The 15032-nt window shown below is 44.1% G+C and overlaps 1 protein-coding gene, 1 long non-coding RNA gene and 1 pseudogene across 13 annotated transcripts in view; 1 reads left to right on the top strand and 2 right to left on the bottom strand.

The window, feature by feature from the left end:
• GABPB1 (GA binding protein transcription factor subunit beta 1) overlaps positions 1-1903 on the bottom strand; it is a 63675-nt gene extending 61772 nt beyond the window's left edge. For 4 of the 12 annotated variants that reach the window (XM_023637036.2, XM_023636834.2, XM_070263014.1 and 1 more), the window contains exon 1: positions 1436-1866. The gene's annotated coding sequence lies outside the window, so the exon portion shown is untranslated. Of the gene's footprint in view, positions 1-338; positions 869-1435 lie in introns of those variants that run through there. The other 8 variants (XM_070262972.1, XM_070262723.1, XM_070262893.1 and 5 more) reach the window with 5 other exon arrangements.
• Positions 1904-1914: 11 nt separating this feature from the next.
• On the top strand, positions 1915-2878 carry LOC138917941 (uncharacterized). The gene is made up of 2 exons (XR_011426634.1): positions 1915-2345; positions 2597-2878. It is a non-coding gene; the product is annotated as an uncharacterized lncRNA (long non-coding RNA).
• An 11379-nt stretch (positions 2879-14257) lies between these two features.
• On the bottom strand, positions 14258-14738 carry LOC111767802 (peptidyl-prolyl cis-trans isomerase A pseudogene; annotated as a pseudogene).
• Between the last annotated feature and the right edge of the window lie 294 nt (positions 14739-15032).

Raw genomic sequence — 15032 nt, 5'->3', positions numbered from 1 at the left:
ACGGATTTATTTTTGGAGAACTATTTAAAAAGAGAAAATTTAAGAAAAAAACATAAAGCCGTCTTTAGTTCCCTTAAATTCAAAGTCTGAACCTGAAAGTGGAAGTGTCAAGGCTGATGGTTACACGTTAGCGAGAAGAAATTTAAACCTAGCTGGGTGGGTCTATATGCGACCTCAAGTAAACTACTTGCAAAAAGAATTTTTGACCACCAACTTCTGCAGAGTAAGTTACAGTGCCTCTTTTTATTCTGGGATGGCAAACTACTTTCACGAGGATCATTTACTGACTACATCAAACCATTTTCCAGATAAAAATCGTACTTCAGAAAGTAACTTGCCTGAATCGAGACGGCAAATCAGTGTCCGGAGAGAGCACTTAAAATATTTCCACATTACCGAGCTCCCTGCAGAAGGACTGTGGTCTCTGCCCCTCCTTGGAACAGATGTCTGCTCGCCACAGTCCAATCAGGTTTAAAGCAAGAGTATGTGTACGGAAAACAGGCTTAAAGTGGGAAAACACACAAAGCAGGCCTCTCTCATTCCTCTGGTTTCAGTTTGCACGATGCACCCTTGAGGCCAGATACTCTGATTCAACGCGGCAGGAGACTTCACCGAAACCCACTGAGTCCACGCTGATGAGCTGTGCCCAGGCAGACATGACCTGGCAAAACGCTCAACTTCTTCCCCGAAGCCGTGCACCCGCAGATCCCGGCGGCCAAGGCCCCAGAGCAGGAGTCCCGAGCGTCCAGGGCGGCGGGCTTCGTCCCCTCAGAGGACTCGAGTCCCCGCGGCCCAGGCGGTCGCCGCGGCGGCCCCGCGCGGGCCGGGCCGGGCTCTCCCGTTAACGCTGTCCCGGCCGGCCGCTCCCGCCGTGGCCCGAGCGCCTCCCGGGCCCGCGGGCCTCGCAGCACGGCGCGCCCGGGGCCGGCCGCCCCCGCCGCTCCTTCCTCGCCCCGGCGGGGCCGTCAGGCCGCCCAGACAAAGAGCCCGGCGGCTCCCCGGGCGGCGGGCGCCGAGGCCCGACCGCGCCTGCCTCTCTCCGGCCGCCTGCCCGCCGCGCCCCCGCCGCCCCGAGCCCGACCCCATCCCCGCTCCGGGGCCGCCGCTCGGGACCGGCCTGGCGGGGAGGCCGCGGCGCGCCGGGGCCGAGGAGGGGGCGGCGGCCGCCACCATGTCTGCCCGCCCCTCCCAGAAGCGGGGTGCCCAGCGGACAAAGCGCGGCGGCGGCGCGGGCGGAGCGGTCGCCCAGGCCGACCCCGCCGACCCCCGCGGAATAAGCGGGGCCAGGAGCCCCGGAAACCCGGCGCCTTAATGCAATAAACAGGAAATCGCGGGGATGATCTGGGTTCCGGGGGAAGTGGAATTATTTTTTACCAGCGAAGAGATCAACTTCCACATCCGGTGGTAACAGGGCCCTACACAGACCCGCACTGACCTGGAAAAGCTTCGGGAGCGGCGACGGGGGAGCAGCAGGAGGTGGTGCGGGGACCCGAGGCGCCTCGTACCCGGCCGGGCTGACGCGGCCCCGCTACACACAAAGCGCTTCAGCTGCACAGGGCGCTATTTTCCGAAAATGCCGCGTCTGGTCGGCGCCCAAAATCCCCACCGAAAAGTCCCCCGTGCTGCGCGCGGAGGGACACATGGTGTGCGAGTGAGTCAAAGCTCCCAGCATCCCTCCCGGACCCGGCCCTCGTCAGCCCCTCGCCTGAGCCTTTCCGCCCCTATCCTAGTCAGCAGACCCCTCTCCCACCCACTCCCGGACCCCATGCCGGTGGAAGAAGGGGACGAGATGGGCTGATTTTCCTTTTTAACGGAGGGGAGGGAAATATGCCATTTGTAGAGCTTAAGCCACACAAAGAAAGCGGCGGAATGATCCGCTCTCGGCGACCGCAAGTCCCGGCTCGCCCGGCGCCTGCGCGGCACGGGGGTGGAGGCTGCGGCCGGCCATGTGCGCGGCGGAGCGGACCCGCGGCCGCCCAGCCTTCCCGCCTCTTTCTGCGGGCGTAGGAGTTGGGGCGCTAAAGTGCGGGCGCTAACCTCCGTGTCTCCCGGACGTGACCGCCGAGAGACCGGGAATCCGGACTCCTTCGAGACTAAGCTGAGCCGCCTAGCCGAGTCCTGGGAGACGGAAGGGCGGCCGGGAGGCTAGGATTTAACCTAAAGTGGCCCTAGGTTCAACTAGGCAGACGGGGACAGGAGTCGCTGTAGAAGTACAAGGGAAGAAGGATGGTCGTTCTCCACGTCCCATAACCTGAGCAGTCAGGTTTATAACGAAGATGTACATAGTCCTGTAGCATTTTTATTCCCTTAGCCTTCTCGTGCTGTCTCGTGCTTCGTAGACCCCAGTAGGTGCTCGTTGTATCTTCCCTTGGATTACTGTTTTTTCATGACTAGAATGTCAAGATTTTTGTTGTCTTTTAGAAAGTAGCAAAAGTTTATTTGGAGATGGGGCTTTGCAAAGTAAAAGCCTTAGGAATTTAATTTACATGGGATGATTTGCTAACGTACCCAACACACTGATCCGGTTTTAACAGAAGAGCCTAGGAATGACTTTCCCCGCCTGCTAACCGTGCGACTTTTGGCATCCTATGTATAGGAGTTGAGAAAATCTGAGACAGCGCCCAGAGTTTAATCCAGGAGAGCTGACAAGCTTAAATCCATCTTGCCCTCTGATTTTGTGTGGCCTCAGATAAGTACTCTTTCTGTCTCCACTTATCCTTTTGTAGTATTGATGTAGTAAAGATTTGCAAAGTGTTTGTGTAACTTTTTAAAGCATTGTGCCTAAAATAGAAGCAAAGTGAATGGCACAGGAGCCATATTCTGTGTTTTCTTTTGATCTAAGTTTCATTGCTTCAGTTGATAAAAATTTGAAGTTTTATGTCATATGCTTTTCTTTAACATTGAGGCAACATTCAGCTGATTGCTGTAGAATCCTTGCCCTCACTGATCTCACGCTGTAGAATGCAGACAAGTAAATAGGCATCATCAGTAGTATAATGAGGGTAGACTGCTGAATACTGTGAAGTCTCGTACGGGTGGAATCCCCTACTCACCTGGGAGGAATGGAAAGGGACTGGAGAAGCAATTAGCTTTAATAAGGAAATTGGGGAAGGGCCTTCCAAACAGAGGAAGCAGTAAGTGCAAAGGTTAGAAGGCAAACTCCAGAGAGGTTGTTGGGTGAAGACCATAATGCTATTTAGGAGAACCTAGAGATGTTCCTGAAGAGATCTAGTTGAAGGCCTTGAACGCCGTGTGCAGAAATTAGCTTTTGAAAGCTAAGAGGAAGCCACTGAAAGATTTTAAGTAGAAGCAGCATGGAATTGGATTTGCATTTTAGGCAGATCACCATTATACAGAAATCAGAGGCATGGAAAACAGTTTGGAGAAAACAGTAATCTGTGAGAGAGTAATGACTTGGACTGAGAGAGTGGCAAATAGGAGTGAAGAATAGGACCAAAGTGGTTATTGAGAGCTTGGTGATTTGGTTGACTGAATAAGGGATGACTGAGAGGGAGATGTCAAAGATGACTCCCAAGTTTGTTGGGGGAGCAGCTGGGAGGGCGGTAATGTCTTCGTTGAGATTAGAAACAAGAGAAGAGGCATACATGTTAGGGAAGGAAGAAGGTTCTCTTTTGACCATGTAGTATTTGAAGTGCTTGTGAGCTAACCAAGCAGATATGTGTAGTAGGCAATTAGGTATTCATTCATTTAAGTTGTTTTAAGAACACTGGTCTGTTCTGCACACTGGAACAGATTAAACAGCAACAAGAGCAGTAAGGTTCCTGCTCCTGTTTCTAGTGGAGGGAACAGACTAAACAAGTTTTACCAAAAAAATGAGAATATTACATAATATGTTCTGTGAAGAAACTAAAAGGGTATTTGGATAAAGCCTTTCTTTGGGGAAGAGAACAGGCACATTTTTGGTTGTTGGTCAGAGATGGCCTCACTGAGAAGGTATTCACTAAGACCTAAATGGGAATGAGTTAAAAGCAGTATTCAAGATCAGATGGACTATCAGGGCAACACCTAAGGCGAGAGTTTGTTTTGTTTAGCAAGGAGGGCGTTGTGGATAGTCTAGAGAGCAAAGAAGGGAATGGTAGAAGATGAAGTCTTGTAGCCTTGGTAAGTTTAAGTGCTCTAGAAGCCCCTGAAAGCTTTTAAGGAATGGAGTAACATGAATAGTAGCAGGAGAGGTAAAATGGATGGATTGAAGATCTATGTTGTGATTAGGCCCAGCTTGTATTGCTGAAGAATCAAACATGAGTGAGGGAAAGGGAGCAATCAAGAATGATTCCTAGGTTTGGGGCATGGTTGTCTAGGCCAGCAGTGTCCAATGTAAATATAACACGAGCCACATACGTAATTTTATAGTACTAACGTTTACAAAGTAAAAAACAAAAGTTGAAATTAATTTTAATACTGTGTTTTATTTAACTCAGTATATCCAAAATAGTATCATTTCAAATGTGATGAATATTTAAAAGTATTGGGCTAGCCCTGGTGGCCCAATGGTTAAGTTCAGTGTGCTCCGCTTCAGTGGGCTGGGTTCAGTTCCCAGGCATGGACCTACAGCACTGTCTGTCAGTGGCCGTGCTGTGGCGGCTCACATTACAGAAAAAAAAGAGGAAGATTGGCAACAGATGTTAGCTCAGGGCGAATCTTCCTCAGAAAAAAAATATATATAGATTGAAAAGTATTAAACATTTTTAAATGTTTTACATTCTTTTTCTCATTACTAAGTAAGTGTTTGAAATGTGTGTATTTTACACTTAGAGCATATCTCAATACTTGATTTCATAAAATTTACAATTAAAAAGTAGATTTCACATACTCAGGTCTTTCCAAACATAGTTAAAAGTTTTTCCAGTAATTGAGTTATGTATCAGATTTTTAATTTAATTTAATTTTTTTTTAAGATGTTATTTTTCCTTTTTCTCCCAAAACCCCCTGCCCCCCAGTACATAGTTGTGTATTTTTAGTTGTGGGTCCTTCTAGTTGTGGCATGTGGGACGCCACCTCAGCATGGCTTGATGAGCTGTGCCATGTCTGCACCCAGGCTGGTGAAACAGGCGAAACCCTGGGCCACCGAAGCAGAGCGCGCAAACTTAACCACTCGGCCACAGGGCCAGCCCCTATTTAATTTTAAATTAAAGTTAAGATTAAAATTTCATTTGCTAAATTAGCCATATTTCAAGTGGTCAATAGCCACATGTGACTGGTTGCTCCTATATTGGACAGTACACTCTAGTGGAATAGAGTACTGGAAAATTAGATTTAAAAAGTTGTGTGAAACCAGGCTGTAAAGGATTGGGATTTTACCCTAGAGGCAAGGGAAGCAGAGGATGGTTTTTGAAGCAGGAAGTGACACAACTTTGTGCTTGAGGCTAGAAAAAGGCCACTAGGTGGCCAACTGGTGACTCAGGAACAAGAGCAACCCTTCAGTTGAGTCCACACATTTTAGGCTCTGACCTCAGCCCTTCAGAATCAGAAGTCTGATTTTTGTCAATGCTCTAGAGCAGTGCCACAAAAAGTATGGTCCACAGGCCAGTGCCAGTCTGCATGCCCTTTGTTATTGGTCCATGGCAAGGTATTTACAGAAATTGAGAGTAAGAATTTTAAGAGTTTTATAGCAATTTAACATTAATTTTATGTCTGTGGATCTAAGAAAAATTTTGGTCTCATTTGTTGTATATGTTTTTTTTAATTTCCCTTTCCTAGTAATTTATTTTCATATTTTATAAAATTGTCTATGATCTTTCACCACAGATAATTTTTGAAGCACTGTTCTAGAGGCACTCAGGTGAAGGCAGTCAGAGGGACCACATTCTCAGAAGACTTACCTAAATCCAAAGGCCTTTTCTCACTTTATAGTTAGCACTATAGTGACTAAGAGAAGAATGGACTCTGCTCAGTTTCTCCCTCCATATAAAAATGGAAGAGAGAATACATGAAGTTGACTGCATTACTTCCAGAAGGTTCATTAGTGAATTTGAGACCAGAGTAAGGGGAGTTAGTGGTATTCTAACAGCATGAGTCAAATGCATTCATTTCTGCAATAGAACTATGTCTGCTTTGCTCCTCTCTAGACTTTATAGATCACAAATCAATAAAAAATAAAGGATCTGGCCCCGTAGCGTAGTGGTTCAGTGTACACCACTTCAGAGGCCCGGGTTCGCAGGTTCGGATCTCAGATATGGACCTACATCAGCCATGCTGTGGTGGTGACCCACATATAAAATAGAGGAGGATTGGCACAGATGTTAGCTCAGGGCTAATCTTCCTCAGGAAAAAAAAGAAACCCACAATGAGATACTTCTGTACGTGCACAATAATGGCAAAAATGGAAAACAGAAAATGCCACATATTGGGCAGGAGTTGAAACAACTGAAACTCTGCATTGCTGGTGGGAATGTAGATTGGTATAGCCACTTTGGAAAATTTGAAGTTCAAAAAACAGGCAAACCAAACTAGATTTAGGAACATAATGTTTAGGTAGTAAAAACTATAAAGAAAAGAAAGGAAATGGCTAGCTTTGGGTGAGGGAGTAATGCTTAGACAGGTACAAGGGGACTTCTGGCATGCTGTCCATGTCTGTTTCTTGAGTAGGAATTACATGAGTTCACTTTGTGATTCAATGAGCTGTAGGTTTTGTGGTGGGTGTACTTTTCAGTATGTGTTGTATATCTAATGGTTTAAAAAAATTTGCTGGAGTTAACAAGTTAGAAAATATGTCCCTGGGCAATGCTGGATATACACTACCAACTACTACTTGCTAACTGAGCCCATCTTTCTATATATGCATTACAAATGTGAAAGATAAGGTAGGCTTGAATTCTAGGAGTGGCAATGGTGAAGGAGAGGAGAGACAGATGCACAAAATACTGCAGAACCTGAGGCAGTATGGGAAGGTGAAGGAGCATGGCAGTTGGAGTGAGGAGCCCCAAGTTCAAGACTTAACTGGTTTTTAGTCCAGGCTCTAGTCACTCTCTAAGCATATGACCTGGCCTATCTCCTAACTTACCTTAATTTCGTTTTTCTCACCTGGAGGGTGGGGTTGATAAAACTGACAATCTTTCGTTTGTAACCTTTTGTAAGCTATTGAAATGCCATATAAAATTTATATTGATGTCTGATTCAGTGTGATGGGGAAGGAGTTAAGGATGATTGAGATTTTGAGCCAGAGTGGAGAAGGTAATGGTGGTAGCATGAACGAAATGAAAAAACCAAGAGGAGAAGCAGATTTGGAGAAATATGACATTCTATTTTATACATGTTGAGTTTAAGATCATGCCAGAACATCAAGATGGAATTATGAAACAGACACAGAACTGAAGATTTGGTGCTCTGAAAAAAAAGGTCAGAAATGGTGATAGGAAATTAGAAGTTACCCACATAAGGGTAATAACTAAAGCCGGGAGAGTGAATGAGATCGTTGAGAGAGAACATAGGAAAACTGAGTACTGAGGACAGAGAAGGAGAGAAGGAAAGGGAGAAGGAAAGGAAATCAACATTTACTGAGCCCCTGTTAAACTGTGTGCCAGCTGCTCTACGTTCGTTACCTCATTTATTCCCCTCAAATTCCAGGGTGGCTGTTCTGACCTCGTGTAGCAGACTCTAGACTCACAGCAAGACAAAAAACCAGTGTTTGAAACCAGCTTGGCTCCAGTTTATGCAGTGCCCTACTCCATTCCTGGAGAACCAAGTGTCTCTTGCAGAAGCCCAGGGGGAGACTGTGAGTCAAGGAAAGATAAGCCCTGAGAAAAGACCATTGGATTTTTGTGACCAAGGGGTTCCTGGAACATGGGCAGCAGTGCGTGCACTCTCCTGTTGTGTTTTTGTGAGTGTGGGTAATCCAGACACGTTGGTGTTCTAGACCTCTGGCAGTAAGAAAAAAGTCGAGATGGTAACTGTAAAAATTAGTATAATGAAAACAAAGTCAGTTATTAAAACCCGGCTAAATACTCTTGCCAGCCAAGTGCTTTGGATCTGAAGGCTTGAGAGAGAGATGGGAGTAACTCTCTGTGATTCACAGTGACTTGCTGTTCTTGGCCGCTTGTTTCATGTACTGCCTGGAACCGCCGTGAGTATCGCCAGTGGTGTGGGTCCTTCATGTTGGGAAACACTGGAGAGTTGTGTAATAATGGTCACTGTTTACAGTGCAGCTTCAGTCACCTGAAATTCTAAGGGAAAAGACCAAGGTGGCTTTGCCAGCCAAGGTCATTAAAACTTAGAATGAAAGATAGTTTCTGCTTGTTAGTGAACACACCTTTTGGAAAGCAGCAGTATCTCCTCAAAATTTAAAGTTATCCACTGTAATCGATGAGGAAGACTTTTCCCTAGTAGGTTTATTAAAACAGTTTATTTATTTACTACTTGAATAGCTTTTTACATGAAGTTTTGAAAAGTAAAAGAAAAATGTTCCACCACAGCACAATTACTGGTTTCCTCCTGCATGTTTTCAGATTTACAGATGAATAATGTGTCCATTTTTGGCAGGCAGAACACTGAAGAATTTTAAATTGGTTGCAGGAGTATGATGTCTTCTGTCTTTGTCTGCTCCCTTCTCTGAGATCAAGAGAAGACAGCCAGAAGCAAGTGAAATTCTTTGGCAAAGTCACTGATCTCAGAGTTCCCCAGAGGCACCAAGAACTTTGATTTCCAGGAATTAATTAGGCACGGCCACTTCGCTCAATCTTATATTTTATACCCCAGAGATAAGGTGGCATTTGGGCAACCTTATTTTCTTACTCTATTTTAAGGCAGTGGACATTTAATAATTGTTGGTTGGTTGTGGCTTCCAGCCAGATTTTTTTTAATTATTTGAGTAGATAGTCTATCCACTGGTGCAAAAAACTTTTCAAACGTCATCTACTGTCTTCCATCCACGCAGTTCCCACCCCCAAGGTAACCTCTACTCTTATTTTCTTTTGTATTTTTCCAGAGTTCTTTTCATGCCTATACATGTAAGAAAGAATAAATGTTCTTCTTTTTCCCCATTTTTATGAAACGATGCCATATACACTCTTCTGCACTTTGTACTTGACATCTTGGGCTTTTCCATATAAAGTATCATTTTTCTTACCCCTGCAGATTATTTAACCAATCAGTATCCAATTGAGGGACATTGAGTTTCTAATCTTTTGTATTCTATTTAGTGCTTGGATGAATGTCTTTGTACATACATCTTCTTTTCTTCTATATTTAAGTACGCCTCATCTCACTTCCAAGAGTGGAATTGCTCTGCCAAAGGGCATGTATGAATTTTTAATTTTGATAGCTACTGCCATATTGCCCTCCATGTACCAAATGTTTCTCCACAGCATTGCTGGTAGACTAGAATGCTACCAAATTCTTGGATTTTTCCCTACCAGTTTTTGAATGGCAGATTATTTTGAGTCCTTTCTAATATTTTCAGAATCAATAACAAAATCATTTGGGTAAATTGGGGGAAATGAGGTTCAGTTTTCAGAATTTGTTCAGGATACAGGAATTCTTTGCTGCAGCTCCTGCAGCTACACACCCACAACTAGTGAAAACATGGTTGCTTATGCAGTCGAAGCAGCTAGCAGTACTGGAAAGGGGCCAAGAATGACTACAAACTGCTCCACCTACACTTCTTTTTTTTTTGGCAAATTTGCAAGCCTAGCAGGATCTAAAAAAATCCTTCAGCCTTTGTTTGAATTGCAGAGAATCAACCTGGTAAGAGGGAGGAAATTATTCATTTCTTAAAAATTCTCCTAATATGATAGGAGCTGAAAATGATTTTTGTTTACTTTTGCTTTGGTGCTAAGGTGGCACAGGGAGGGGAAAGTGGGGGTATTAGGCTGCGGGTTCCACCTGCACTGGGGGTTGTATTGGAGTGTGAAGAAAGATTTCTAGGATTGATGATCTTAGTTACTTGGAGTCAGATTAACTCAGGGAAAGGAAAAGAGTTAGATATGGCATGCTAGTTTACTGACTTTTCAAATTTTTTAATCATTTTGTAAATTTGTCAGTTTGCTGTGGACTGAATGTGAATCCCTACGGTCCATAACCTCTAACCCCTAATGTGATGGTATTTGGAGATGGGACCTGTGGGAAGTAATTAGGGTTAAGTTAGGTCATGAGAGTGGGTTCCTCCTGATGTGATTAGTGGCCTTATGAGAGAGAGAGGTCTTTCAGCTGGAACACAGAGGAAAGGCCATGTGAGGACACAGTGAGGAGTCTGTCTGCAAGCCAGGACAAGAGCTTTCACTGGGAACCAGATCGGCCAGCACCTTGATCTTGGACTTCCCCGCCTCTGGAGCTGTGAGGAATAAATTTCTGTTGTTTAAACCACAGTCTGTGGTAGTTTGGTATGGCAGCCTGAGTTGACTAAGACAGGGTGTCTCTAGTTTTCCACAGATTCATAAAGATCCATCCAACAAAATTATCCTAACTGTTAATAATGTCCTGTCTTTCTTCAGATTAACTGCAACCAACGTTTTGTCTGTGCAGTTCCTGTGCAATTTGGAAACCACGAACTCTTTAGGAATGGCAGGTGACTATTGGGAAATCCTTCAATTGTTTAATACTCCCAAATTTTAATTTGCACTTCAGGCGCGGCTTGGAGTTTGGAATCCTTCTGTCTCCTGAATTGAAATAAGTGGTATATTGGTGCTGGTGTAAACTCGTTCACTTAATGGGCTGTAAATTAGTGTTACACACCGGTGATTGATTGGATTTTTTTGTTTTGGCTTGGCTTTTTTTGCTGGTGAAGATTCACCCTGAGCTAGCATTTATGGCCAGTCTTCCTCTATTTTGTATGTGAGCTGCTGCCACAGCATGGCCAGTGACAGGCGAGTGGTGTAGGTCCCTGCCCAGGAAGCAAGCCAGGGAACCAAACCTGGCTGCTGAAGCAGAGCACACTGAACTTAAACATTAGGCTACCGGGGCTGGCCCTGATTGGATATTTAATGCTCCAGGAAATCATATTACTTTTGTTGAACTGTTATGTTTTGTTATGTTAATAATGTCAATTCAGCTTTTTCCTTTTTTTTTTTTTTTTTTTTTTGCTGAGGAAGATTTGCCCTGAGCTAACATCTGTGCCAGTCTTCCTCTATTTTGTGTGTGGGTCGCCACCAAAGCTTGGCCGCCAGCAGGTGATGTAGGTCTGCACCTGGGAACCGAACCCAGGCCATTGAAGTAGAGCATGCTGAACTTAACCACTGGGCCATGGGGCCAGCTCCTGGTTAAGCTTTTTAAACAAGAATCTTTTAGAAAGCCATTGAAATATTTAAGAGGAAATGATATATCTGGGATTTGTTTCAGAGTTATTTGGAATCACAACATGGTATAGATTGTGGCAGTATCTAGGAAATAAGAGAAGTCAGGATGATAATTGTAGAAGCTGAATGGTGGATTCTTGGGGCTTCTTCACGTTCTCTCTACTTCTGTATATGTTGAAATTTTCTATACTAGAAAGATTGTTTAAATAATTTGAGTGTGTATAACTAATGACTACAATTATGCTTTCATTGTCTTTTGTTATTCTGAGTAATTATGACACCTGCTGAAATTACAAAGAATCTTCAACTTAAATGTCTTACCAAGCATGGAAATTAAAATGCTGGGCATTAGTACATATTGGGCTTCACTTACCATGCATTTTTTAGCAGCTACTACATGCCGTCATATTTAATCTCTGCAAAGGTAGATGTTATCCCCATTTTATAAATGAGAAAATGTAGACCCTAGGTAAGTAATACACAGGTAGAAAATAGAAAAATTAGGGGGGTTTTTTCTCATTTGGTCTGCCTCCAAAAATTCATGTTTTGTTTTTACTATACCATGCTGCTTCTTAGACATGACTGACTGCCCTTTCTTTTTTGAAGAAGAAGAAGATTAGCCCTGAGCTAACTACTGCCAATCCTCCTCTTTTTGCTGAGGAAGACTGGCCCTGAGCTAACAGCCATGCCCATCTTCCTCTACTTTATACGTGAGACGCCTACCATAGCATGGCTTTTGCCAAGTGGTGCCATATCCGCACCCAGGATCCGCATCGGTGAACCCCGGGCCGCCAAGCGGAACTTGCGAACTTAACCACTGCACCACCGGGCCAGCCCCTGACTGCCCTTTCTTCCATGCTGATTTCCTTTTAGGAGTGAAAGCCACGCACAACAGGTAGACAGACTCACATGTGGAAGATTTCAGAGGTCTTGTCCTCTGCTTTTCTGTTAAGGCAGCCAGAGTCCCAAGGCAGGTGTTGAAGCTATACTGCACCTTAAGGAAACCATAGAACAGTGAACCAATACAATTCCAGACCTAACTCACCAAGCTCTGGTTCTCCAACAAGTCATTTGACCATTATTACACGTATTTGTGTCAGTTACTGTTCCAGATAACTGAGCTGATATTCTTATCTCACTTTCAGAACATAGATTAAGAACTCACCCTTGAAGGCATTATGCTAAGTGAAATAAGTCAGACAAAAAGACAAATACTGTATGATCTCACTTCTATGTAGAATCTCAAAAAACAAAACTCATAGAAACAGTAGATTGGTGGTTGCCAGGGGTTGGTGAGGGGGAGTGTGATGGAGAGGGTGGAATGGGTAAAGATGGTCAAAGGATACAAACTTCCAGTTATAAGATGAATAAGTTCTGGGGATCTAATGTGCAGTATAATGACTGTGGTTAACAATACTGTATTGTATACTTGAACGTTGCTAAGGGAGTAGTTCTTAAATGTTCTCACCACAAAAAAAATCCAAAGTAACTATGTGAGATAATGTTGTGTTAACTAACCTTATTGTAGTAATCATTTCACAATATATATGTATATCAAATTATCATGTTGTATACCTTAAACTTACACAATGTTATGTCAATGATATCTCAGTAAAGCTGAGGCGGGAGAAGCATCTCAGTCATAACATACTGACTTCCATCCTCCTCCTTCCTGCATCCGGACTCCACCCTGTTGAGTTACATCCCCCTCAATTAGAAGCCATGCCTGTGCAGCTCAGGAAATGGAGTATGTGCAAGGTAGAAACATCCCCCAACTAAAACTGAGCTTGCTTTCTCCTTTCTCTTCCCAAGGACATGCCAAGTTTGCAATGTAAGGGAGCTTGGGACAACCGTCTACTCCCAAGCTGGTTCTAACAATGGAGCTTTAAGAATACTTATATATAGTATGGCAGCGTTTAACAAAAGACCAACCCTGAAATGTGTGGAGGGAAGAGACCAGATTCTACAAGCACTTGGAGTTAAAGCAAGACTTGAATCCAAGAAAGGGTCCATCCATTGAGGCCTTAAGTGGGATCTGGGTATTTACACTCCCTTTATTTCGCCTCACCCACCCATCCACTCAATTAAAAAGCACCATCCTTAGGCAAATCTAGACTCAACTATGCTTAAAACTATCCCTTGCTTATTAGCCCACAGAGTGAGTCATGTGAGACAGACTTGCAGCTCCATGGTACACTTTCCCTGCCCCTGGATTTCTGCATCTCCAGGCCAGAGAAAGTTAACCCGACAGAGTTAAAGAGCACAAACTCCACTTTTATCCACAGAGATGTCCTTTGACCAGGCAAAAGCACAGAATCATTGAAGAAGCTATACTATGTTTGATTCTGAAAAAAGATTTGGTACTCAAGCCCAAAGAGATGGAAAACTAGGAAATGAGAAATTGAGTTTCAAGTTAGAGAAAGAGAACACTTACAGATTATTTAAGGGCATAAATTCCAAAACGCCCCACCCCAACCTCCTGAGAAGGCTTTCAGTAGGATGGGAAGCTGAGAGCTGCTTTTCCCGACCAGCTAACCCACCACTCCCTGCAACAGGCAAACAGTAGGCAAGGTAATGTATTAGTAAAACATTGAAGCCCAAAGTCTTGGTGTAAATTTAGATTTTTAATTTTTCACTTGTACTAAAAATTGATTTGTCTGCCCTTCTGCCATCTGTACAAACATTCATGCAGCACCTAGAAGAAGGTACTTAGGTATCCCTCTTCCCATTAAACTCTTCAAATGAAACTCATTTTGCTTTCTTCTTCCAAGGTACCATCTTTCTCCATTAGTACAGGCTCAAAACTCTTCATTTTTTGTTTAGTTTTTACTTCATAATCATAAACTTAGCTCTGCAGTGCACCTGGATTTGGAAGGGAATAAGAACATGGAACCCAAAGAGCTGCAGTGAGAGTACAAAGATTATAGGATATAGTGAGCAGATGAGGGTGGTAGATGCTCTCCTGAGCTGCAGAAGGAATGAGCTAGAGGTTAAGATAAAACGTGTCAAATTTACTGGAGTTGTCCATAGTCAGCAACAGTTAGCCTCTTGATGGTCCTGCCATTCCTGGACTAAAGCACTCCATGGCTTCCTCTTCTGCCCTGCCAAAGACCACGTTTGCCATCCAACTACTCAGTCTTGGCACTGCAGATGAAAACAGTTCTGGGAACCATTTGTGTTGGGTCCAGCGTTTGCAATGAACAAGAAACTGGGACCACATGCTTCGGGATGAAACTCTCATCATCAAGTTTCTCCCTGCAGGTGGACTTGCTGCCGGTGCCATTATGGCATGTGAAGTCACCACTCTGGAACATAAACCCTGGAATAAGTCTGTGACAGCAGGAAACTATAACTAAATCCTTTCTCCCCACTGCTCAAGAGCATGAAAGTTTTCTGCTGCCTTTGGAACTGTGTCTGCAAACAGCTCAAAAGAGATGGCCTGAGGGCTCGCCATGGACATCAATGTCGGAAGAACACAGTGGGGTTGACCATAGCTCGGTGGCACTGACAGCAGTGTCTGCAAAGCCAAACATTCTTCATTCTTTAATCCAAATTGCTTGTCCTCCCTGAAGAGAAATCTATTTTATTTATACCTTTATCTCCACAAGCAAGGACTTTACCCTAAATAAGACTTTATCACTTTTCTTTCAGATTATTGAGTCTTGTTCTCTTTGAATTTAACCTTCCCTTCCTGCCCCCAGACCATCCTGCCTGCCTACCACTGTTGTCTTCGTCAGATATTGCTTTCAGCTTGAGACTCCGCTGAGCATTACCCTACAGGGTACC

This window comes from Equus caballus, chromosome 1, assembly GCF_041296265.1.
Source record: "Equus caballus isolate H_3958 breed thoroughbred chromosome 1, TB-T2T, whole genome shotgun sequence".
NCBI lineage: Eukaryota > Metazoa > Chordata > Mammalia > Perissodactyla > Equidae > Equus > Equus caballus.
The sequence above is the reverse complement of the archived record's forward strand: the minus strand, read 5'-3'. Positions and strand labels throughout refer to the sequence as shown.